The sequence below is a fragment of the Lontra canadensis genome, unplaced genomic scaffold (assembly GCF_010015895.1).
Source record: "Lontra canadensis isolate GAN:19392208 unplaced genomic scaffold, GSC_riverotter_1.0 scaffold41, whole genome shotgun sequence".
Lineage (NCBI taxonomy): Eukaryota > Metazoa > Chordata > Mammalia > Carnivora > Mustelidae > Lontra > Lontra canadensis.
Genome location: NW_022631035.1, coordinates 16,363,042 through 16,390,115, shown reverse-complemented (window position 1 = coordinate 16,390,115; position 27,074 = coordinate 16,363,042). Strand labels below are relative to the sequence as shown.

At 39.3% G+C, this 27,074-nt stretch overlaps 1 protein-coding gene across 4 annotated transcripts in view; it reads right to left on the bottom strand.

Moving 5' to 3' along the window:
- Positions 1-27,074, bottom strand: part of KANSL1 (KAT8 regulatory NSL complex subunit 1) — a 177,355-nt gene that overhangs the window by 138,327 nt on the left and 11,954 nt on the right. Inside the window, exon 1 of one of the 4 annotated variants that reach the window (XM_032870929.1) lies at positions 10,777-10,910. The exons of the other annotated variants lie outside the window; for them this stretch is intronic. The gene's annotated coding sequence lies outside the window, so the exon portion shown is untranslated. Of the gene's footprint in view, positions 1-10,776; positions 10,911-27,074 lie in introns of those variants that run through there. 4 annotated transcript variants of the gene reach the window in all.

Below are 27,074 nucleotides of genomic sequence, written 5' to 3'. Positions count from 1 at the left end.
ATTCTTAACCAAAAAATGTGAGTAAGGCAAAATGCCACAGTAACTTTCATAAATTTAACATACTGAGCAAAACGTTCATTAAAGCAAGGATTCCCATCCCACCTGAAACCCAAAAGCTTCACTCTTCAACAATCTAAAGCAGAAAAAGACTCTCAAACTTAAGCAGTTTTACAAAAACAGCTTATGATAACCTTTCTCCAAAGAATACAAAGCATTAGAAACTATAATTAACTTATTAATCCTCATAACAACCTGGGCAATAGGTTTCAGCATGGGATTATAACTTCCAGTGTACCAGTGGGGACAGACAATAAAGCTGTACTGTACATTCAGAATAAGGAAACCTAAAATATCCCAATGTTTAGTTCATATGATACACCACAACCTGACACATAAATACCGATGAGCTAATGTACCTGCTGTCACTGACATTAATTCAGCTCCTGCAGTAAGTGTGAAGAGACCCCCCAAAAAAGGGCGATAGAAGACTGAGCTAGGTACTCATGGCTCCCCCCGCACCGTTCCAAGGAAGTATTTTGGGGACTGGAAGATGTACGATGGGTCCAGCAGGAAAACACATTTGGGAAAAAAATGTGCCGGCGGAGATTCACAGCGCACTTCGTCAGACTGAATACTTAAATATTTGCCTTTATCAAACCGAATGAACACTTTCCCCCCATTACACCTATTATTATCTTGCAGTGTCCTGAGGGATACAAGTTGGGATAAAGTTCAACTATGTGACCTTCAGGGTCTCTTCCTGCTTATGATTCTGTTGGTCTAAACTGAAATACAGGTTCAAGGAAAAACTTCCACCTAACACAAGTAGCAGCTGGGAAGCAAAAATACACCCCTCGGGCAGTTTCTCAACCCCAGCACTATTGCCATCTTGTGCCAAATAATTTTTTGTGGTGGGGGAAGGGCTTCTCCTGTGTGATGTCTGACAGTTAGCAGCATCCCTGGCTCCACCCACTAGATGCCAGCAGCACCCTTCTACCAGTTATGACAACTAAAATTGCCTCCAGACATGTCAAATGTCCCTTAGGGGGCAAAATCACATGTTCCAATAGAAAACCACTGCCTAGACACAGACTTTATACATACATATAGATGTACTTTTTTTTTTAACCATTGTCCACATAAATGTTTTCTTTCTAGAAAGCAAAACATATCCAGTTGCCTCAAATACCACAAGTCAGAACTAACTCCACATCTACAAATGAAAACCTTGCCTTATTCCTTTAGAGTTTCCAAGACAGGACGCCAGGTTTACAAGAACAATCCAGCAGCACCCACTCTGCAAAAATGCTGATAAGCTGCAGAGACCCAAGGGGAGGGGTCTGGCGATTTGGCTGGCCAACAAACCACACTTTCACTGGAAGCAGAAGCGCAAATCAGATGGGAAAGAAAAGTTTGCCCATAATGCAGCTTCTATTAGCCTCTTCCCCACCATTACCACATTAATCTGCACAAAGTAAATAAACAGGAGTAGGAAAGATAGGAAAGGATCCATGAGGTTGTCGCAATTTCAACTGAAACTTGAAAATTAGCTAAAATGTCATCATGCAAAAGGCTAAGGCAAGAGAATGGTAATTTGACATTCCAGTGAAAGGAAATGGCATGGGAAAAGGCAAGGCTGTGGGAAAACATAGGACATCCTGGAAGCTAAAAGAAAGGATCAATTTGCTTGAAATATAAAGCATATTTTAACGGAGGAAACAGTACAGAAAAAAGTGGAAAGGCAGTCTGAAGCCAGGTCATTAATGGACAACCTTGAATAGCCAGCCTTTACTCACATTTAAAGGCAGCAGAATGTCATTAAAGGTTTTTCAAATAGGGAGTGACACACAGGAACTGTGCTTTTGAGACCAGGCGGGCAGGATGGATTATAAGGAAGTAAAAAGGCGAAGAGCACCGATGAAGCTGCTGCAATTCCAGACAGGGTGCAGCCAGGAGGGAAACTAAGGTGGTCACCACAGCACAATCAGCCACGCTTCCTCCAAGCTGAAATACAGAAGTTGGAAGGGGCTAAAGTCTGGAGGGCCAAATAAATGACACGAACAAAATGTGAAGGCTCTTAAAGACAGAAGACTCTTTTTCCTTCGTAACTTCATCTCCTTCATGATGAAATCCCTTCATTTATTTCCCATAAGGCTATTGTGGTGGTATATCCTTTCCATTCCTAACCTTATCAACCCAAACCCAGGCTGGGGCCTCATTAACACTCTCCTCAATTAGGCTAACAACCTCCTGACAGCCTCGGTCCTTCAATCTGGTCCCTCCATTTTTATTACCTCACTTCTCTACCCTGGAATAGCTCCTCAAGCCTTTCTCAGGCGTCCAAATTTTGCAAGATGAAATTTAATACAGTATCACAGCAAGTAGATCTGGTCTAGTGGACCTAGAACTCGCCCAGATTCTCAGCTCCATAAACTTTGCCTATGCTGCGGCTTCCACCTGGAAGACCCTTAACCTTTAGGCCAATATTTAATTAATACTTCAATACCATGGCATTTCCACAAGAACTTTTCCAGACTGTTCAGATTCACATCACTCTCTTCCTGCTTAAATTGTACAATGCACTTAAAGTTAGCATCACTCAATTCAAATTATCTGAATGTTCCCCAACTGTCAATTTATGAATTCTATTTCCACAATGACAAAGTTCCTTAGCACCCTTCTTCTGCATGCTCACTAAGATCACCTAAAGCTTGGAATCACAGTAAGCACTATGGGTACTTACTGACTGGGCTAGAGTGGTCAAAAGACAACACTTTGCTATGAGGAGAGAAAGATGAGAAAATTCTAACCAAGAAACTAACACACTCGAAATAATGGGAAAGGATTTGAGAGATGATCCACAGAACACCTTGTATGAACCAAGTGGTACACGTACAGCTTCTCAAGAAGAGGGAGAGAGGAGGAATGCAGCTTTGTAGTGATCTCTGATAAAGTACTGAAAGCTACATAATGGGACACACCGGAAAGTACTTCTTTTACATGGAAACAAATGTTTTGTTGTGGAATACGAGGCAAAATTTTTATCATAAAATGAACTAATGGGGGCTGCACACCACCCTAGTTCCTAACATGTTCCCATGCCAACAAGGCTTCTCTTAACTGAATACGGTTTGGGTTTATAATTACTAAGGGAAACACACATCTGACTGGAGGATAAGTTATTATTACAACTGCTGTTCACTAACATTAACTGACCTTTTACTACTTGTACTGTTTTATGTTTTATACATATGCTCTCATGTAATCCTCACAACATTAAAAAGTACTCTTATTCTCGTTTTATAGATGAGGTTATGCTCAAAAGTTAAGTAATGTGCCTAAGATCAAACAACTACAAGGGCTCCCAAAGATTCCAATTCAAATCTCTAGATCTAAAGCTTTCAACTACTATCTTAAGTAGCTGAAGGCTAGGTTTAAACTGCAAGGGCCTTAATTGCTAGACACCAGACTTCGAATATTAGTCTTCAGACAAAAGTCAGCCATGGAACAACAACTGATGATCTCCAATAAGCATTTTATGAAAATGCCTACAATAGTCAAATCACCATACTAAGTGCCTACAAGAATGACAAGGACCACTCTAGACAGACACTAGCAAGTGATCAGTAAATCCCAGGGAACCACATTAACAGGCCCTCACACAAGCTGAGTCAGTAGCCATAAAAGGCTTCCCACAGGAACCAATTCTTAGTTGAAACCTAAAGAATAAGTAGGGTCCAGCATCCCTCATACAGCTACTTCAAGAACCCCATACCCAAACCCATTCCCTGCCCCCAACACCAAATCGAAAACCAATTCCTGTTGCTCAACATTCCCCATGTGAGTGAACACTGATCCCAACTACTGATTTACCATCTGTCATAGATATCTCATTTAAGCATACACTAATGCCACATACAAATAATAAAAAGACTATAGGAACACTTTCATCAAAGCTAAAGATAAGAGGATAGAAAGTAGGTGCAAAGGTAAAGCACAGTGCTTTGCCTGAAGGGGTCAAGGAAGGCTTCCAGAAAAGCCTTCTGACTAAATCTGGAAGGCTGAAGAGGGAGGGTTCAATAGGTAGAATGATAGGCACATTCATTTTATCCTTAATGCCACTGCCTTAGTTCAGAGCCTCATTATGTACTACAGTAATTCAGGCAGTAATAATCTCCCAACTGTTCTTTCTTCCTGTCTCAGCAAGCCTTCAACCTAGCGTCCACTACCAAGATGATTATTAGAAAGGAAGGGGAAAGAGAACATAAATCTGACATGCTGTGCTCCTCTTAAAAATCCTTCAGGGACTCTAGGGTGAGGATGAATCCAAACTCCCCACACAGCATATATCTGGCCCCTTTTTTACACACAGCCTCATCTCCAACCTGTCCCCACTCCAGCCACCTGAATCTTATTTATAGTTTCAGGCTCTTTCCATGCCCTTGCACCTTTGCCCACACTACTCTTTCCTTTTCAAGGTTTACCTCCAAGATCACATGCTCTATCAAGTATTCCCCATTCACTTCAGGTTGAGTTGGGGTCCCTCCCTCTCTATGGGTTTATCTGAGCTCACACTTCACCCTGGGCAACAGCTCATAATGTAATATAAACTCCCAATCTTGTCTGTCCCCCTCCTTCTCTAGATTATACACTTAAAAAGAGAGAGAGAGAGAGAGAGAGAGAGAGAGAATTATGGCTTGTTTTATCTCTATCCCCTCTACATGTAGCAAAGTGCCTGGCAGAAAGAAGACCAATACACCTTAGGTAACCTGAGAACTGTATGTTAAATGCATCAGATGGAGATCCATTATGAAGTTAATCAGGATGTCTGATCATAAAGTGATAACAACCTAATGAGAAGCAGGCATCAACTGAATCTAGGACAGACTTCATCTACCTCAGGTTCCAGTCATTTACGATGCCAAGCACCTGCACTCAGACTGGCAAACTTTTTAAATGTAATTTTTTAATTATTAAATTTGGTTACATAAGCCTTTTGAAAGCAGTTACCTATCAAATATTTTAATGCAATTACCCAAACATTTACCTAGTAACTGCACTTCTAGGAACCTACCCAAAAAAAATACTCTCATAAAGAAACATGCATAATTCTTACACTGAAGAATTGTAATACAAGAAAAAAAAAAACCCTAAACTTAAAGACATTAGAATACTATGCAGTTCTTTTTTAAAAAAAAAGAACTGCATAACTTAATTTGAAAAACCTCTATATTGCTACATGAAAAAAAAAAACCAAGCCACATAACAAGTATAATCCCATTTGTGTTTAAAAAACATATAAACAGAAAATTGTTTTGAAAGATGACTATGAAACTATTTACTGGAGTTTATCCTATTTCTACCCTATCACCTGAACTCAAATTTCCTACCAATCTAGCTCACAAAAGAAAGAAAAATGTGTTTTAACCTCATTTCTTTCTAACAAACTCTAATAATACAAGTGTTTCTGAACAATCCTAAAACCAGACACTGCTTGAAGGGTCTAGCAATTCAAAAGCAAACAGGTGATTTGGGGAGTGAACAGTCCCTGACTAGATTTTAAGGATCTCACTGAAACCTACCTTATCCCTTAAAAGTTTTGAATTAATGATTAAAAAAAAAAAAACAAAAAAAACTTTTCCAATGCCAGGAAAATGTTAAAAGTTAATACTAACATCCTTCTTTCATTCCCTTGGGAGGCCAAAGGGAAAAATAAGAGGTAAGCATTCATCAGTAACTGAAAAACAGCAGTCCAATTTTTTTGATATATGCTTGAGGTCTTCAAACATCCTCAGTTCTCCATGGCAATACATGAACAGTTTAATGAAACTTCCCTGACAGTTCAATTTAATCAACTAGTATTTCCACAAAGCCTCTCTACTAGCAAACATCAGAAACTAAACCAATTAGCTTTCACCTCTATCCCTTCACACCCTCTGGGGGAGGTGCTAATAAGCCCTCACAAAGGCCAAAAAGCAAGTAGCAAGAGAAAGCCTACGTATCAGTTTTTAGCAATTTTTGGTTTAACATCCTAACAACAAAATTGTTATTCATCTTTATTCCTCAACACTTGCCCTCCAACTGAATTTAACCAGCTCTGACCTTAAACTACTCTTTTAAAAAATTAAAAGGTGAGGGGCTCCATTAAGTTTGATGCCACTCAAGCAACTTTTTCCAAACAAGGAAGAATATGCCGTACTTAAAATTCAGAATGAGATCTCATTTGGGACTCCTGTTCAAGTAACAAGAACCAGAGTTTTTGATAACATTTAGATAAAACTGCACTGAATTTACCTCCACCTTACATTGCCTGACTCTCAAAAGCTTGGGGTGGCAACTGTGATTCTAAAAAAATTAGAACTAGAGAAAAAAGGGCACGTTCACAACCAACAACAATAAAATGTATAGCTAAAGAACTCTAGGCGGATCGGGCATTCAAATGTTAAAATTTATGGAGCTAGCCTGAAATCTTGGAAAAGCAAGGCTTGCAGAAGGTAACATTTACTGAACAGCTACTATTTGCCAGACACCACTACACAACAACAACAACAACAAAAACCCCAAGAATTTAAAACATCTCCACGTTGAAGGCCTCTTGGCATAAAAAAGTTTAAAATCTTCATATATGCTCTTAAAATTTCTTTCAGACTACCCAAGCTTGTTTTTCATTCATGAATATGAGTTGTGCTCTCTAAAGTCTCCTCAGACTCTGCATTTTTAGCTTTACCTTTATTCTATCAAAGACATGAGAAAGGTTAAGTAAGACACATAAAAAGTACCTATTTCAGTTCTTTTTAGAAAATCACATCAACTGGCTTATTTTCTTCTATACATTTTACCTTACATTGTAAAAGACAAGCACATGGTATAATATAGGAACAAATGATAACTGAACTAATAACCAACAGAGACCCTTCCATACATTATGTCTTTTTCCTATGACCCTCAATCTGCAAGTGACACCCATGAATACCAGTTACTTTCTACCCCTTCTTGTGACCTTCAAAATTGAGTTGGTGACCTCTGGTAGAGTGGGATAGTTGTCTTTTCTAATTCATACAGTCCTTTCTAACCATTATTGTGGTTCACTGAATTCTGATCTCACATTTCAGGGAATAGGAAGTACTGACGAAAAAGTCTTATTTTGTGTTATAAATTACTGCACTCAGGCAGAAGTATTTTTGCACAACTTTAAGTATGCCCAGAGGCTAATAAGCATTTATTAGGACAGAAACTATAATTCAAACATACATTCAGAATCAACATGAAGACTCAAAAAAACCAGTCTGAATTTAGATTTCCAGAAAGTATTTCAAGTCCTATTTTAGGGAAAGGACATGGTCCAAGTATTCATTGCACTGACACAGTAGGCAGGCCAGGTGTTTGAGCCATTTTATTAGAGACACCTGCATGTACTCCTTCATAAAGTGATCAAGTAAAAAGGTACGAAAGTAAAATATGCTTCCTGAGACATTCAACAGTTTAATCAAGGCAAAAACTTACCTAATATAGAGGGTGGTGAAAAGGTGCTTGAAAACTCTAAATAAACCACTCAATGATGAGATTTGTTCTAGGACAATCCACCAAAGACCATATACTTAGTGTGTACTATTCCCTCCTTTCTAAACTCAGGGGAGAAATCCTTTGGGGGTGGGGAGATCAATTAATTTTTAAAAATCTCTCTCCAGGAAGGAAGTCACTTAGTTTCTGTATCTTAACAGCTTCACCAAGAAAAAATAACCCCTACCAACCCTCCCAAGGAAGCTGACTAAATATAAGAGGAATAAGCATTACTCTTTAAACAAAGGATTTTCAGTAACTTTGAAAATCCAATACGGACTAGCATGTTTTTTACATTTTAAAATTGTGTTTCCAGTATAACAAGGCAACTAAGCTTTACTCCACTCAATGCCAAAATACCTTCTCAAACCAGCATCACCACCCATAATGGCCTTATGTTTACAGATTACATAATTCAGGTTATGTCAAACAGAACAAATCTAAAACTTGTTATTCACCTTAAAATACAATTAAAATCTGTGCTCAACCCAATAAAATGGAGATGATGTAGACACACTGGTTACACTGTAGCATTACTAAAGAAGAAAGAGCATTGGCAGTGTTTGATGAAGAAAAAAAATGGGAGTATTTTCCTTTCTTCCCACCTTGATAGAAGCTCAAAAGTGAACGAGGCTTACTCATTTTCTAGCTTCCAGAATTTTCCCCAACAGGATAATGATAAGTCTAACAAACAAAGAATGTTCTGCAGGTTTAACCACAGAAATAACGTGTATAGGCAGGAATAAAGAAAATCAGACAAAAATTTAACATCTCACTTTGGTAAAGCACAAAAGTCAAATACTAATTGTTCTTAATAAGGCTTTCAGGAAAGAAGCAAGGACACTTCTAAATTCTTCATTCAACAGATTCATGTAAGTGGAAGGACCAAAAACCCTGCCTTACCTCAAACTCTTTCAATAATTAATTCATCACTCTCTCATCTGTCTACAGACACAAATCAAAAAGTTATTTTATATATACGTAAGTGCAGTAGTCCTCAGAAACCATCTTCACCATAACACAGATGTTAAGAATCTTTGTCACATCTAATGTTTCCCTCCAAATAGTGCATACTTGAGAAATAAAAAGTTAACCACCTCAAATCATGAGATCACTAACAAATACATCAAGTACGGGAAAGGTCAAAGAAACTGCATACTTTGTTGGCGAAACAAAGTGGAAATTAAAATCAAAATTCCATGACTGAGGACAGTTATCCCACATATAATAAATTTTTTAAATTCCCAAGGGATGAGCATTTTTACCTTGCCTTATTTTTAGAACTACACATCACACTGTATATATCACATGACATGATGTAACTGTTAGCAAAGAAAATGGCCCAAACCATTAAAGATATACAAGAGGAAACGAATCAATACATACTTAAGGATCACTATATTACATTTTACTTTTTTTTTTAAAGATATTTACTAACTCACTATAGACTTAACTGGAAAAGTGGCAAGGAACCTATGTAAAACAAGAGAAAAAGGTACTTGGTATTTCATAATATAGGAATTTACCTAATTATTGGGAAAACTGATATGAAGAAACAGACAATAACATTATTCTAAACCTCAAGGATTAAAAGCAAAAATTCTCTGGATCAAAAATGCAACAGAAACAAAACGAAATACTTTTAGGTGGAAAACAATTATTACTCAGAAGTATTCCCTGTTGCTGGAAGAAAAAAAAATAGTTTTAACTGACAATGGCTGCAGACAACTGAAAATTTCTAAATTGGTCAGGCAGTTTATTAGAAAAGGAACCAAGTATATCGTATGGAAGGGGGGGAGGGGAAAACACACCCACTTAAGCCTTTGTAAACAGTGGTACTTAAAAGACCCAAGAAGCTGGGAAAAATCAAAACTACAAACTATTCTAAAAAATGCCAAACATACTCCAATGTACTACCTTCCACACCTGAAAGTGCTTCAGAGACAAAGTTCAGTAACAATCTATAACTATATCATGATTATGCAAGGCAAAGATTATGTAATTTTGTCATTTATTATAAATATTCTCCTACTCTCAAACTAAAACAAGTAAAATGTTTTGATCTCTTTAATGGGGAAGGGGTAGGTTCTTCTGGACTACAATTTAAAAATACAAACACACACCCCAAAACAAACAAAAAAACACAATGATTGCTAGCCACGTGACAAAGGAGATGGCAACACCAGGATTGTGAATGGAGGGGAGGGAGGCGAGGCAGGAGGACTAGGAAGATTTCTCGGAACTTTGGGGAGCTCGGGATTCGGGTCTCCCGACCCTTAAGGTACCAAACTCTATACCTCCAAGTTGTATCGTTAACATTCTCAAATATAGTTTTATTAACAGATCACGAAAAATGCTCCAGTGACCTCCAGAATAAAAGGAGGAAAAAATCAGAGGAAAGAGAGCAATTTAAAGTGGCGCCATCATGTCACCCCTTCTCCCCTAAGGCAATCAATAAGCAATAGTTAAGTAACGTGTCTCTCCAAAAAAACCACACTGGGATCCCGACCATGGAAAACAAAAGGATTTTTAAGTGAAACATGAGGGTAAGGTTGTTTATCGTATGGAAAACAATCAAACTATTTGCTGAAGAATCAAAAGACAGTCAGCCGGAAAACAGGCCCCCCAAACTCACTTAAAAGCAAATAAATGCCTCTTCCTCTTTAGTTTTTTTTTTTTTAAACAAACACGTCCGCCTAAGGGAGACTAGATCCGAAAACGTAGGTGACCTCAATATACAGGCAACAAAAATAATAAACACATGAAACAAATAACCATCTGACTTAACAATCAGAGTTGTGATACACACCGTGAAACGCGCAAGATGTGTGTTTCGAGCAGAGAAAGGCCTTCTGCAGTCAAGAGAAGTTCAAGGCGACAGCTAGAGTTTGTTTGGGGTTTTTTTTAACGGGAATAAACCGTGTTCTTAAGGCCGCATTTTTAAATAGAACGCCAAAGGAAAAGCTGGCGAACGAGGCGGCAGCTGGTGGGGAAGGGCCCCCGCACACCCCCGCCCTTGGGGCGACTCCCAGCCCCGGACCCGCAGCGGGGAAGCCCGGAGAGGCCATTTAAAGTTCCGGGGATTTTTCCTGCCCTGCCCTGCCTTTCTAGTTACAACTAACAAAGAGAGAGAGAAATGGGAGCCACAGGGAGAGCGAGGAGAAGGAGAAAGGGCAGCGAGAGGAGGAGGAGAGGAGCAGCAGCAGCAGCACCTACCACGTGATGGAGGAGCGTTGCCCGGGCGGATTCAGCCCCACAAAATGGGCGCAGTTTGCAAACAGCCCCCGGCCTGGGCGCCGAGGGCCGGCGGCGGCAGGCGGGGGCGCGCGGCGGCGGCTCCGGCCCGGGCCCGCCGCTCTCCTCCCCCCCGGCGCCCGGAGCCGCCCTGACTTTCCGGGCGGGGGGGGGGGGGGGGGAGCGGGGGGGGGGGGGGGGGCGGGGGCGGGGGGGGGCGGCCGCTTTTTCTTCTCTTTCGGGCCCCTTCTCCGGCCTTCCTCGGCTCCGGCGGGGCCTGGGCACGGCCGGGGACCGCAGCCCGGCCGGGAGGACTGGCGGGCGGGGGCAGAGGGTAAAGCCGTCCCCCCGCCCCGCACAAACAAGCGCCGCCGTCTGCAGCCCGAGCCCGCACCCCGGCCGCCACCCCCGCACGCCTCTTCCCGGCCGGGGAGCGCGCTCCGGCCGCCCCCCGCGCCGCCGCGGTGAGACGAGTCGGCTTCGCTACGGTGCTCGGTTCTCCCGCCGGCTCGGCGAGCGGTGGCGGCGGTGGCGGCGGCACTGGGAAAATGGCGGCCGAGCTCCTTTTCCCTCCCCCCCTTTAATCTGAAGCGGAGGGAGAATGGAGCGAGCGAGCGAGCGGGCGAGCGCCGGGGACACGGGGAGGAGGGACAGCAGCGCCTCCGCCGGCTGCGGCTGCGGCGGCGAAGGGCCGCTCCGCCCCGGCGCGCCGCCAGGGGGCGCCCGCCGCGCCGCCCCCGCGGGCCGCCAGGAGGCGCGGCCGCCGCCGCCGCCGCCTCAGTCATGGCTTCTCGCCGCGACCGCTGTTTTTGCACCTCCATCTGCGGAGGCCGCGGAGCCGGGACCCAGCTGCTCCCAGATGTGCGGCGACGCCACGCGGCACTGCGGCAGGCAGGAGCGAGCCCTCGCTCCGGCCGAGGTGAGGCTAACCTGAGGCACTGACGCCGTCACATTCCCTCCGCGCTGGGGCTGGCAGGGCCGCGCGCCGGCTATGAGGGGGCAAGGCGGGCAGGCGCGGCGGATCAAGAGGACGTGAGCGAGGAACTGTTTGCACTGTGTAGTTAACAAGCTAATGCCGTCGGTGCCACACTATTCCAGGGCTAAATGCGCGCTGAGTCGGGTGGGAAGCTCCCTGACCAGTGAAGCGCTTTCTGCCGCCCTTTGTCCTAGCCGACTGCCTCCGTACACTGCAGCACGCCTGGGCACTAGCCCCAGTGCAGCGCTCCGCAGCCGCCAGGGTGGAGGAAAAAAAAAAAAAAGGCGCACGTCGTCACTGCGCAGGCGCAGGCCAGGGCCCGCGCCGGGCCAGCCCGGGAAGGGACAGCCGGGAGCGAGAGGGGAAGTGATGGCCCACCCGCGCCGGGCCCGCTGGGAACTGTAGTTTTCGTTAAGAAGCACGCGTCTTGTTTTGGGTGTCATGGCTTGGCAGATCCGTCAAAGCAGGCAAATGGCATTACACAATGAGTATTTATGCTTCCTGTCGCCACCAAAAGGAAGTTCACTGCTATGCTAAAAGTTTAACAAAGAACTCTACAGAGAAATCCAAATCTCACAACAAAACTTCCCACTTTCCTACCAGAGTTGTTTTAAAGTAGTGGCACTTGATCATTTCTCATGACCACTTTGTCAGCACAGTATTTTATTCCTCTCCCAAAACAGGGCCTTAAAATAATGGAACCTTTTCTAAATCAAAAAAATTATGCAATATAATGCGAAGAATAACATAAAGTATAATTCCACTATCCTTTAAAACCAAAGAAAAAGTTGCCAAAAGATTAATTCAGTGCTTTGAGATTTTAAAAAGGAACTCTGGGATTCGTCAGAATTTAAGTGGCTCAACAACAAAAGGATTCCAACAGTTAAATCATCAAATGCAGCAAGATAGAAAGGCATGCTGTACTGCGAAAAAGGAAGATGAGAAATGCTCTATACTGTTCTGTGGCTTACCAGAACCAATATCCGGTGGTATGCGTCACTTCCGCTAGTCAAAAAAAAAAAAAAAACAACCCACCCTCAGTCTTAGTCCTCCACAAAGTTACAATAACTCATCAGCACCTAGCATCTACACCTATATTTCCATCAGCTTCCATTTGTACTCTTAAAAATCACACTATCAATCACAGTCATGGTTCTCAAATATCAAAAGCAAGCAGCTAAGAATGAAGTCACAAGTTAGATAAAGAATAAACTAATATATGTGTACATAGTTGTATACACATCCAAAAGAGATGCTAGACTTGGCTTTTTATAATCCTGGGAAAGAAAATTTAGTTGATTAAAAAAATGTATATATGTACCTTCACATAAATAGTAATTCCACAAAATATAGCAGAAGGGTGTTAAACACAGACCAATAGATGGCGAACTAGAGCCCTAATCTAAGGATTCTGAAATCTAAATGAGCAGAATGAAAAACACCAAATAAGGCAAAGCCCCTTGCAGTGTATACCTAAAAACATTACGTTCAAAGACACCCACCCACAAAATAATTAATTTTACTACTGATTAGTAAGTAGACTGCCAACTCTTAAAACTCAACTGCCAAATTAGGCCCCCAAATAACCAAGATTATAAAATACATTTTTTTTCAGTGGATCAGAAGTTAGAAATGCTCATTTTAAAACATGCATTTTGGGGGCATCTGGTGGCTCAGCCAGTTAAGCATCTGCCTTTGGCTTGGGTCATGATCCCAGGGTCCTGGAATGAGCCCTGCTTTGGGCTCCCTGCTCAGCTCCCTTTCTTTCCAGCTCATGCTTACCCTCTCTCTCTAATAAATACAATCTTTTTTAAAAATTTAAAAAAAAAAGTGCATCTGGAGGTAAATAAATTCCAACTTTCTCATTCTCTCATTGCTTAACCCAAGACTCGGGAGTTCACAGTGTTTATGGCATTTAAATCAGTCAACATGTTTTACATTCTTATCTCAAACCAGATGTCTTTTTGCTGAGGCACCAATTTTTACAAATAAGGACATTCAAAGGTGAGCCACTCACTACAGATGCAAAAATCTTGAGAAATACATTTTCTTAGAATTTACCCCAGAAACACAGTGGATGTCAAGGCTGAACAAATACACACACACACACTCATACACACCCTACTGTTCAAATCACTCTTCGAGTAGTCATTGTGGTTCACTCTCAAATACCCACTTTATCCTAATGGATCAATTTAACCCCCATCCTCTCTGCCAATGATTGGTCAGGAATGGGCATGAAACCCAATCCTGGCCAATGAGACATGAGCAGAAGCCCATTGGAAGGCCTGCAAGAGAGAACTGTGAGAAAAGCTTCATTCCTAAAGACAAAGTGAGGAAGAAACAGTTCCCTCTTCTTCAGACAGTGCTAAACATGACACCTCAAAATGCTACAGTCCCGCTACAGCAAGCCTAACCCAACATCATCAAAGGGGGCAGAATGGAGAGCTGGCAGGAACCTGTGTCCTTGGTGACAACATGAAACCATTACATCAAATAATACATCTGCAAGACTTTTGGACTTCCAGCTACCTAAGAACAATGTAAGAACAAGTATTTCTTTAATGTTTCAGCCAATTTGAGTTAGATTTTCTATATCTGAAAGTAAAAAAAAAATTCTCATTTCTCATATTTTAGAATATCTGTATTTCTTTGATTATTCATATTATATAAAACCTTATTCTTCAGCAAAGTCCTTCCCTTCTATATAAAACTCTGTACCCATCCACGTCTTTAATCTATATGTTCTTTCCGCCTAGAAAAAAAGAACCATCCCTCCTCACAATCATTCCTGTTCATTCCTCTCCCCAATATACTGCCACTTATTTCTCCTTTAAGATATGTTTCACCAGACCACCATTATCATTTACATACTTAATAGTAATATAGATAACTGGCACTATATTACCCTGATCTTGATTAAGTGCTTTCTGTAATCCCTTTGAGACTGTTTTCATGTATCAATCTTACTTCTGAAGCTGGCCTAAAAGCGCTAAAAGGCAGGAACTATGGTTCAGATTTATAACTCTCACCGATACAATAAACATATTCCAAGAAGATATTCTCTAATAACTTTCCCACCATATCTCTTTTTTTTCCCCACCATATATCTTTTAACAAGCCAGATATTCTTAAGCAGAATGTTCTATCACAAATTCAGTACTTCGTATGTCCAACCTAATCTCAAAAAGACAAGGGATTATTTTGTTTTGATTATTCTGTTTCACTTAAAAATATTATCTATATATTAGGGGCACCTGGGTGGCTCAGTGGGTTGAGCCGCTGCCTTCGGCTCAGGTCATGATCTCAGGGTCCTGGGATCGAGTCCCGCATCGGGCTCTCTGCTCAGCGGGGAGTCTGCTTCTCTCTCTCTCTCTTTCTCTCTCTCTCTGCCTGCCTCTCCGTCTACTTATGATCTCTCTCTGTCAAATAAATAAATTAAAAATCTTTAAAAAGAAAAAAATATATATATCTATATATTAACTCAGGGGGTGCCTGGGTAGTACAGTTGGTTAAGCGTCTGACTCTTGGTTACAGCTAAGATCCTGATCTCAAGGTTGTGGGATCAAACCCTGCCTCTGGCTCAGGGCAGAGTCTGCTTGAGATTCTCTTGCCATTTCCCTTTGCCCCTCCCACTTGTGCTCACAAGCCCCCTCTCTCTAAAATTTAAATATCTATCTACCTATCTATCTATCTATCTCAGGAGAGAACATCCTAAACCATTTAGTTTCAAACAAACAAGGTCCCAGTTTCTGTTATTTATCATTGCATCATTACATCCCAGGGACCTAGTTCAGAGCCTTGCAAAAGGTGATACTTTGTAAGAATTGGCTGAAAAAAATGAATAAAAGGTATAGTGTGGTAGCTAAGAGTATAGGATGCAGGGGTAGCCCTAGATATTATCTGCCTCCTTTAATTATCAGCCCTCCTTTAATTTGCCCAGCTGCGTTACTCTGGGCAAAGTATTTAACCTATAAGCCCCAGTTTCTGCTCTGTAAAAAGGAGATAGTAGTGCCTACTTCATAAATCTATTAAAGCTATTTTCCAAAGTTCCATAATTCAGAATTAAAATATGAGATAAGGTGAGCACCTCTTCCCTAATTCAAAATTCAAATCCCTATCCACTCCAGCAAACAATGTTTTCATTCATAAACTCAGATAACACTACCCATAAAAATACTTTGAGCTCCCTATAAACATATTCTAATTCTGAAAAAGATTATTTACATTTTAAATCCAAAGTCACATAAAAAAGTAAAGATGCATTTACTCAACAAAAATTTAGTGAGTACCTATTAAGCTCAAGACCCTGTTCCAGATATCACAGAAATGAATGCATCAATCTATTTAAGACATTACATTATATCATGAAAGAAACATCTTTAAAACTGAAATTGGTATATGCTTTCATGTTAATATTTAACCAGCTAAATATTAAGTAGAAAGCCAGAATGAACTGAGCCAAAGGTAAGAAATTTAAATCACAGAATTTTGGACATAGAAGGAACATGGAAGGTCATCCAGTTAAACCTCCAAATTTTATTAGTGCAAAAATGAGGGGAGGCCAAGAGAGAACAGTTAGGATTCTACCCTAAACCCTACAGCAGGACACGCTGGGATCAGAGGTCAGTCTCCAATTCTCACTTTCCCCCTTGCATCACCTGCCTTCCAGAGTTACATCCCCTCAACAATAACAGGCTACTCACTTGACAAGAACTAACAAGAGTGATAAAAGGTATTAAACCCAAACAATACTACCTATTTCACAGTTTCACAAGTATCAAGACTTAGCCAAATGTAAGTAAAAGAAAATCCTCACAGTGACTACAATGACTGTAAAGGCTCAAAAATCAGTATTTTTTTTTCATTAAATGGAGGTCTCAACTGATTCCAAATATATATTCTTATGTACTCAGTCCAGTAGCAAACTTTCAGTAAGATTGAACAACTTAAGGCATGTAAAAAACTTTTGTAAATGGCAAAGTATTATAAGAATGCATGGCATTCCTTAGTTTCAATCCCACCTAAAAACAAGATAATTTTCTTCATACTAGAGATAGGCTTCCAAATTTACATAAAGTCGTTAACCTTACCATTTCACCATAGAAGTGATTCAGTAACTCTTTGAGAAGAAAGACTAGTTAACTGTGTTAGTAATAAGAACAATAACTAAAGTTACAGGTTAACTTTGAAAGCACTCCTAAATCAAGAAGTACTCTATTTGGGGATAATTCAGAAGACAGCACTAAAATTCAACTGAATAGAACTATACCACTTAAAGAAACAGGTCAGGTTCTTTCTGGCCATCAGCTACATTAGGATCTAACATCCAAGATCGATGGTTTTCTCCTCTGTGGAGAAGCACTGTGGAAAAGCGTACAAGCACTGACTTCTGATGCATGCAGTTTAACAAGGACTTTATAGGACTATTTTAATAAAGTTTCTCAAGTTGTTAAACAAAAAAAGACACTGATTATAAAGGTGGATTTTAATTAATTCTGCTTTAAATTTTAGTATAGAACATTAAAGAATTGTCAAATAATTAGAATTTACCAAAAAAGTTAAATGACCAAACATTAACAGAGACAGTGCTCCAATATACTGATTTTGCATAAGAGGCAAAGTCAAATGAAGCAATCTGTCTAGGACCGAAACACTGTTTCAGATAATTAAGTTGAATGTCAGAATTTGCCCAGTATCTGCCAAGAAACCACCTGGCTTCTTTTCCAAATGAAACATAAAGGTAAACAGGCAAAATAACTTCAAGGCAGCCATGAGCAAAGAACCTGTAGAGGGCCCTATAAAGAGAGTCAGAGATAAAAAAAAATGTTCAAAGAGAAAAGGAGGCAACAGGTGGACAATGCAAATGTCATTAAAAAAAAAAAAAATGAAGTCAGTTGCTGAGTCCAAAGTTAAGGTGCAACTTCTAAAATCTCACTCTGATGGCAAAGCAAACCCAGGGATTTTGGACACAGCACACCTGTTTCCCTCCAGTGTAGAAGCACACCATTCTCGGAAAGAAACATTCCTTTGTAATTCACTAATTCCTGGATTCTTGCACCGAGTTTTCATGCACACTCTGGAGCACAGAGCTATGAACTAGGGAGTAATTGAAGCCAACAAATCATCAGAAGAGGCACCTTTCTGGAGTGTCAATTCAATCAAAGACTGTAGTAAAATCGCCTACACTTTGTTAAAAATAAACACAAATAGATTACAGAGAAAAATGCAAAATTCTCATTTTTTTCAAGATAGAGGAGTCTTCAGAAAAATGTCCTTTTTGTAACAAGTTGCTCTGGACAACCCCAGACTGAGCGTATTTTAAAGGAAAAGTTGGGAAAATACTGCTTTAGATTATTTATAGATAATTATGCAATCCCCCAAAATCCTGAACATAATCCCTCTATACAAATAATGAAACTTGCAAAAATCTCATGTAAAAATTGTCATGGATACAATATTATAAATGAGACCATAAAACTACTGAACATGACTAGAATTCAGGAAATGCTAAAGTCCCTGTCTTATCTCTGTCACTCATTTACTAAGAAATTATATATAATTTCCTTAACAACAACCTTTTCTCATTTCTGAATTAGACAAAAAGAATATAATATTCATTATTTTTCAGCCATATTCCAAATTAATTTCCACAATCAAATTTAGACAAATTTATCTAGGAAAACTTGTCCCAAATGAACTTGAACTAGCAGAACAGAAATAAAAAAAAATTTTTTTAAACTACTAAGTGAAATCATATGTTCTGTGATATAAAAAAGAAAAAAAACTTTCTGTGTAGGGGAGGGGGCAAAACTCACATTGCCAGTATAGATATAATAAGAATATATAACAAATATATATATATAAAAAACATGCTCCCAAGTTAATATTTAACCAGCTAAATATTGAGCAGAAAGCCAGAATGAACTGAACCTAAGGCAGATGCTTAACCAACTGAGCCAACTAGGAGCCCTACAGTCAAATGAATATTTCAAGAGGGGGTACGGGGATAAGTCTTTTCAGTAAACAGTATGAGGACAACTGAATGTTCACATGCAGTAAAATGAAGTTGGACCCTTATCTCACCCCTTACACAAAAATTAACCAAAATGAATCATAGACCAAAATGTAAGAGCTAAAATCATAAAATTCTTAGAAGAAAACAGAGTAAAACCTTCATTATACTGGGTTAGGCAATGGTTTTTAGATATAGCACCAAAGTACAAGTGACAAGAAAAAATATGTAGCTTGGACTTCATGAAAATTATAAATTTTGTGCATTAAAGTACCCCATCAAGGGGCACCTGGGTGGCTCGGTCAGTTAAGTGTCCAACTGTTAATTTCAGGTCATGATCTCAGGGTTGTGAGATCAAGCCCCGTGAGATCAAACTCCTGCTAAGCCCAGAGCCTACTCAGGATTCTCTCTCTTCCCCTTCCCTCTGCCCCTCTACCCGCTCATGCTCACTTACACACTCTCTCTCTAAAAATAAATAAATAAATCTTTGTAAAAAATAAATAAAGGACTCCATCAAGAAAGTGAAAACATAACTTACAGAGTGGGAGAAAATATTTGAAAATCCTATGTGACAAAGGACTTCTTTCCAGAATATATAAAGAACTCTTATAACTCGACAATAAAAAGACAATCCAGTTTAAAAAATGGGCAGAAGTTTTGACAGAAGAATCTTCTCCAGAGATATACAAATAGCTAACGAGCACATGAAAACATCTCATCATCATTAGTCATCAGGAAAATGAAAGCAAAGCCAGAGTGAGACACCACTTCACAACTACCCTCATGGTTATAATCAAAATGATGGACGGTTAGAAGTATTGACAAGGATGTGGAGAGACTGAACTCTCATATGTTGCGGGTATGAATGTAAAATGTACCTACCTTGGAAAACAGTTTGGTGGTTTGTCAAAAAGTTAAATAGATTTACCATACAACTTAGTAATTCTACCCCTAGGTATATATTCAAAAGAACTAAAAAGAGGTGTCCAAACAAAAACTTACACAAGAATGTTTATAGCAGCATTACGCATAATAGCCAAAAGATAGTAACAACCCAAAGGTCCACCAATTGATTAACAGATAAGCAAAATGGGGCACATTCATACAGTGGAATATTATTTGACCTTAAAAAGGAATAAAGTACTGATCTATGCTACAACATAGATGAATTCTGAAAACATGCTAAATGAAAGAAGCCAGTCACAAAAGAGCACATATTGTATGATTTTATTTATGTGAATGTCCAGCATAGGCAAATTATAGACACAGAAAGTAGATTAGTGATTGAAAGGGACTGGGGAACAAAAGGGAATAAGGGGTGACTGCTAATAGATACAGGGTTTCTTTTTGGGGTGTTGAAAATGTTCTAAAATTAGGTTTTGGTGACAGATGCACAACCGTGTCAATACATTAAAAGAAAACAGCTGTGCATTTAAATGGGTAAATTTTATATGTGAAATGTATTTCAATAAAGCTGCAAAAAAAAAAAATGGATGGAGCCAAAATAATACCTAATTTCTAAACAATTTCAAGAAAAGAAAAAATGTTCAGCCACTTGCAAAAATCTCAAAAAAAGGCAAGCCATAACTCTTTTATTTCCCCTCAGAGGTAACCTCAGAGCACTAATTTGCCTTCATGTAACACTTGAAAACTCATTACCACCAATATACATAAGCAAAAAATGAGGTTCCCATCAAACTCACCTTACTCTAATTAACTCTATATGAGAATGAAATGAGGAAAAACTAACATGTCAGCAATACAAACAGTTATCTATAGGTAGATACAAATTAAAACATCAGTGAGGGAAGAGTTTAAGGAACACAAAATCCTATTACTGCAAAGGTTATCTTGAATGAGACAGGATTGGAAAGTATTACTATTTTAAAAGCTTAAAGAAAAGCAACGATATTATACTCTGCCCTAAAGTTTTTATAAGAATTTTATAACAGATGGTTGACAAGGCTTCTATAAATGGGTAGTTCAGAGAAAAAATGTGGCTCTGTCCTCCCCAGCACTATTCAGAGTGTAAAGATGATACCCTGATCCACAGCTACAGGATCTGAGAGGAAGAGTATGGGCTGAACAGAGAAGTATGCTCATCAGTCAACTCAATTCCAAGCTAGATTAATCATTTGTTTTTCCCCCATCAATCAACAATTCTTTTTTGCTTCCATATGATTCCATATAAATGTGTGTATAAGTCTATCCCCACTACTCATCAGACTGATAAAATTAATGCTGAAGTTTTAACTCCGGTACTTGGTAGCTGTGTGACTTTGGGCAAATGTGACTTTTTGGCCGCACCACTCTGTTTCTTCATGTAGAAAACCAGCGAGCCTGACTAGTTTAAATCAAGATTTCTTTTCAACTCTAATGTTCAATGATTCAGAAACCCAAAAACTACAACAATAACAGTAATGTGGGGTTCAACAATCTATGTGTTTACTGACACAAAACTTCTTTGGGAGGGAAATGATAAATTTTAAGTAATTACAATTATGCTTTCTCACTAATTATTGGAACGGGGGCACCTGGGTGGCTCAGTCGGTTAAGCATCTGCGTTAACCTCAGGTCATGATCACATCATGATCCCAGGGTTCTGGGATGGAGTCCCAAGTCCCCTGTTGGGCTCCCTACTTAGTGGGGAGTCTGCTTCTTCCTCTGCCCCTCCCCTCACTTGTGCTTTCTCTCTTGCTCTCTCTTAATAAAATTTTTAAAAAAGATTAAACCTACAACATACACATATTACAGAACTTGGTTCTAAATCATAATCAGAAACTGACATACATAATCCATAGGTAACAGAAATACAAAACACACTTAACCAAGTGAGAGTAAGAGAAAAATAAAAATATTTATATGGATACCTTCACCTTCCTGACTCCTCTCCTTTCTGCCCAGCCCCCTCTATTCTAAACACATTCATAAAAAATGTGCTTATCAAAAAAAAAATGTATTATATGGTTACCTAATTTTAGAAAAAAAAATACAGACTTTAGTTAGATATAATTAAAATTGCTTAAAAAGCAAGTGAGTAATACAAAACATAGAGGTGGACTTTGTAATATTGTACTGAGCGTGAGAGATTAAAAAAAAATCAGGAGCTCAACCCAAATTTTTTTAAAAGTTTACATTTTAAATTGCTAACTAGCATGAGGATGGAAGAGGGGAGAGAAGGGGCAGGTGGAAGAAGGGGAAAGCTTTACTCAAAATAGAAAAACAAAAATGAGGAAAAGCAGTAAAAGACCATAAATTGTAGCTGATCAGGAGCACTAAGAAATACGTAGGCAAAACAACAAATAAAGCCTTGTAAGAGGGGCGCCTGAGAGTGGTGCAGTCAGTTGAGGGCCCATTCTTGGTTTCCAGTAGTGTGGTGATCTCAGGGTCATGAGATCAAGTTCCAATTCAGACTCCATGCTGATGCAGAGTCTGCTTGGGACCATCTCTCCCTCTCCCTCTGCCAACCCCCCCATGCTATAAATCTTTAAAAACAAAGAACAAAAACAAACAAGAAAACGTTGCAAGAAAATGCAAAGCCACAAAGAGGTGGTTTAAATATATATTTAAAAAATATGCCAAATAAATACCAGATGGGTCACTTTATAAATAGGGTATAAACAGTGATAAAAGCAAGATAGCTGGGGTGCCTGGGTGGCTCAGTGGGTTAAGCCTCTGCCTTCAGCTCAGGTCATGATCTCAGGGACCTGGGATCCAGCCCCGAATCAGGCTCTCTGCTCAGCAGGGAGCCTGCTTCCCCCTCTCTCTCTGCCTGCCTCTCTGCCTACTTGTGATCTCTGCCTGTCAAATAAATAAATAAAATCTTAAAAAAAAAAAAGCAAGATAGCTAATAGCTGATAACTTTAATTTGCTTCAATATTTACTGAGGAAAACATGAGGAAGAAAAACCTATTTCTAAATCAAAGCATATAAATCACTGACAGTCAGTCAAATTCATCATTTAAAAAAACCAGATGCTTCCTAACTAATATATCAGATGTTAGGTAGTCACGGAATCCCAAAGTATTCTCTGCATTTTAAAACAAGGTTGAGTATAAAATTATAAAACTGCAGGGCAGAACTTAACTCACTGTCATATGAGAGGGGTGACCTCCTATCAAGCCCCAGAAGGATGGAATCCGGATCTGTTTCTGTCATCAACATTTATCCAGCCCCTTGCTCAAAGCCTGGCATAGTTAGGCACTCAATAAATATTTGTTCAACAAAAATGAACAGAAACATGCCGTCATTATAACTCCCATGTACTCAAGAGAAGGGCTCTGGCTATAAGCTTTAAATCAGCCAAACTGGCAAATCTCTAATAGAAGATTGGATCAGAAGACATATCAGCATGAATAACCTTCTGAGGAAAAGACATCATGGCTTCTAAAAGAGGAAATCACACCATACCAGTCTACCCAAATTCTCTAAGAAGTAAGTAAGTATGTGAATATGATTTACGTGGGCTTTTATAAAAGTCTTGACAAGATTCTAAGTAAAAGTTTATTTAAAAAAAAAAAAAAACAAACCCTAAGTGACCACAAAATTGAGAATATTTACCAAAGATGGGTTGTAAGTTAGATGGAAAATTATAATGGGTGCTGAGACACTTCCCCAAATGAAGAAGTATAAGCACAAGACGGATATTAGGTAACATTTTGGAAATGCTACACTTAACATTTTGAATAAATTATATTAAAAGACATAGAGAAAATTCCCCATTTTGCAGGTGGAGGGATGAGCTTCCTGATAATGAAATAATACAGAGCTGGAAAAATTAGAGAACTGAGAGGTGGAAAGGATTCTTAAGTGTATCAAATGAGAAGCCTTTGCAAAAAGTAGGGATTCATTTTCAGCTTAAAGAATACTTTGGCACGCATGAAAGTTGTCTAAATACCTAAAAGATCTGTCCAACAAAAGAGAAACTAGAGTTGCTCTAGGCAGTTCCTGTGTAGCAGTGGAAACTACAGGGAGGCATATTTCAACTCAACATAAGGTCAAGCTTTCTAACCATCAAACCTAACTAAGAAGGTGATTCTTACCCTGAATTAGCTCTAAGAGCCCAGTGAGCCAGAGAAAGCCAAGATACCCAGACAGGAAAATGGCAGGTATCACAGCTCGGACAAATGGAAAGTAGAGCACCTACAGGAAAAAACCCAAGTTGTACCTAAAGAATTCATGGCTTCCAGTTTAAAAAAAAAAAAATTAATTTTTGAGTAATTATAGAATGTTCCTCTAAAGAGACTGTGATGTTCTGTGCAAAGGCGGGGGATGGAGGGTAGTTGGAAATTCTATTGACAACAACAAGGAAAAAAAGACTATAAATAGAACATATTTTCCTATCCTTCTAACAAATCACGATTTAGCTAATTCTGAAATGTGGTTCTGACTGGTTACCATAAATCCAGAAAGGCAAAGAAATGCTGACAAGGATCCAAAGAAATGTAAATGGAATGACTAAGAGGCTGAAGGAGGTTCACAGGAGACTACAATTTAAAATCATCATCTTCAACTGAGAAAGTTAACGAGCACTATGATCAAAATCAGAAAATATATCAATATGACAAAAATGCTAATTTATTCACCCCAGCTTGGTACAATATATCAAGCTTTTAAACTTGAAAAGGTAGTCTTTTTTCCCACAACAGAAAAAAAGAAATGTGTGGCACCCCAATGTTCATAGCAGCAATGTCCACAATAGCCAAATGATGGAAGGAGCCGAGATGTCCTTCAACAGATGAATGGATAAAGAAGATGTGGTTCATATGTATAATGGAATATTACTCAGCCATCAGAAAGGATGGATACCCACCATTTGCATCGACATGGATGGAACTGGATGGATGGAACTGGATCGACATGGAGGGGATAATGCTAAGTGAAGGAAGTCAAGCAGAGAAAGACAATTATCAAATGGTTTCACTCTTATGTGGAACATAAGGAATAGCACGAAGGACCACAGGGAAAAGGAGGGAAAAACTGAATGGGAAGAAATCAGAGAGGGAGACAAACCACAAGAGACTCTGGACTCTGGGAAACAAACTGAGGGTTACAAAAGAGAGGAGGGTGGGTGCCCGGATGGCTCAGTCGGTTAAAAGTCTGCCTTTAGCTCAGGTCATGACCCTAACCCTAACCCTAACCCTATCCCACATCGGGCTCCTTGCTCAGCGGGGTGTCTGCTTCTCCCTCTACGCTTCCCCCCTAATCGTGATCCCTCTCTTCCTCTCTTTCTCTCTCTCTCAAATAAATTAAAAATCTTAAAAAAAAAAAAAAAGCAGGGAGTGATGGGTATTAAGGAGGCCATGTGTGGTGATGAGCACTGGGGGTTAAATGCAACTAATGAATCACTGAACACTACATAAAAAACTAATGATGTACTATATGCTGGCTAACTGAACATAATAAAAAATAAATTATTAAGTATTAAAAAAAAGAAATGTGTGGAATGTGTTATCACCAAAAGGTGTTTAGGGTGAAGAATACTGAAGGAGTGCATAAATTTATGTATATTAAGTGCATTCTGGGGTCCTACAGGATAGAAATGATATCTTAGGTGGGGCCCTAAATTTCTGGGGTTAACAGCTTATAAGGTAACAAAGGCTCACATCAAAACATCCCTTGGGGACAGAACTGGCTGATGACCCTTGTGTAATAGGCTCAGTGAGGTTTGTTGCTATAGTTCCTTTCATTCTTTTATTTATGTATTTGTGTTTTTATTTTTTTATCTTTTATACATTTAGAATCCTTATATAGCTCTATATCCTGAATTTTTCATTTATCAAAGAGTCAACATTCTAAGACATTAAAAGTTCCTCAAAAATACTATTTTATGGCTGTATAATCATCCATCCTTAAATAATGCCATAATGTTCCTATTTTTTTTAAGATATATGATCTCTACACCCAACATAGGGCTCAAACTTACAACCCCAAGATCAAGAATCTAATACTCTACTGACCGAGCCAGCCAGGCACCCCATAATGTATCCATTAATCTCACTGCTCATTTAAGTTTATTCTGAATTCTCACTAGTACAGATAATGCTATGACAAATATCCTTGTTCACAAATCTTTCTATAGATCTCTATTTTTCTCCCCTTAGGTATATTCCTAGAAGTGGAAAAAAACTAAGTTAAAGGGCATCTTTAGGTTTTTCAATGTAAGTTGCCAGAACACGATCCAGAAAAACTGGGCCAAATGTACACTTCAGCTAGTAATTATGGAAACTGCCCCCTTACTACCTTTGACAGCACAATTCAACTGCCAATTTAACAGGTTAAAATAAAAATACTATCTAGGGGCACGTGGCTGGATCAGTTGGTAGTACTTATGACTCTTGGTCTTGGGGTCATGAGTTCGAACCCAACATTGGGGTAGAGTTTACTCAAAAAATTAGAACATTTTATAAAAGAGTATATTGTTTTAATCTGCATTCCTGATTACTTAGCAAAATAAAAATGTTCCTCATATGCTTCTTGGCAATTTTATTTCTTCCTTGAAAACTCTGATTAGTTCTCTGTCAGTAAGGCTTTTCTTTACTTTTCTTTCTTTTAAATTTTTTTTTATTCAAATTCAATTGGCCAACATTTAGTAAGTACATCATTAGTTTTAGATGTAGAGTCATACGAAAACCTGTTGAGACGTAATCACTTATCAGTGGCTTCAGCTCCCCCTGCTGGCCAAAAGTTACTATCTGATTAAGACCTAGATAAAAATAAACCACACTCTACAATTACATTTGACCCTCTTGAACAAGGGTTTGAAGTGCGCTAAGCCACTTACACAAAGATTTTCTTCAATAAGTATATTGGAAAAACTTTTGAAGATTTGCAACAATTGAAAAAACTGGCAGATGAACCATATAGTCTATAAATATCCAAAAAATTAAGAAAATGTTAGGGAAATCATGATGCAAAAAATGTTACATAGATACTAGTTTATTTTATCACTACCACATAATATATACAAATTTATAAATATTAAAATTTATTAAAACTTATATATACAAACACAGACTATACATTATCTTTTCACATTTTTTTTTAAGATTTTATTTATTTATTTGAGAGAAAGAGCAAGAATGGGAGAGAGAGAGAGAGAGAGAGAGAGAGCGCGCGCATGAGAGGGGTGCAGTCAGAGGGAGAAGCAGGCTTCCCACTGAGCAGGGAGCCCGTGTGGGACTCAATCCTGGGACTCCAGGATCATGACCTGACCCAAAGGCAACTGCTTAACCAACTGAGCCATCCAGGTGCCCATCTTTTCACTTCTGATATCTAGTGTTAGTAATA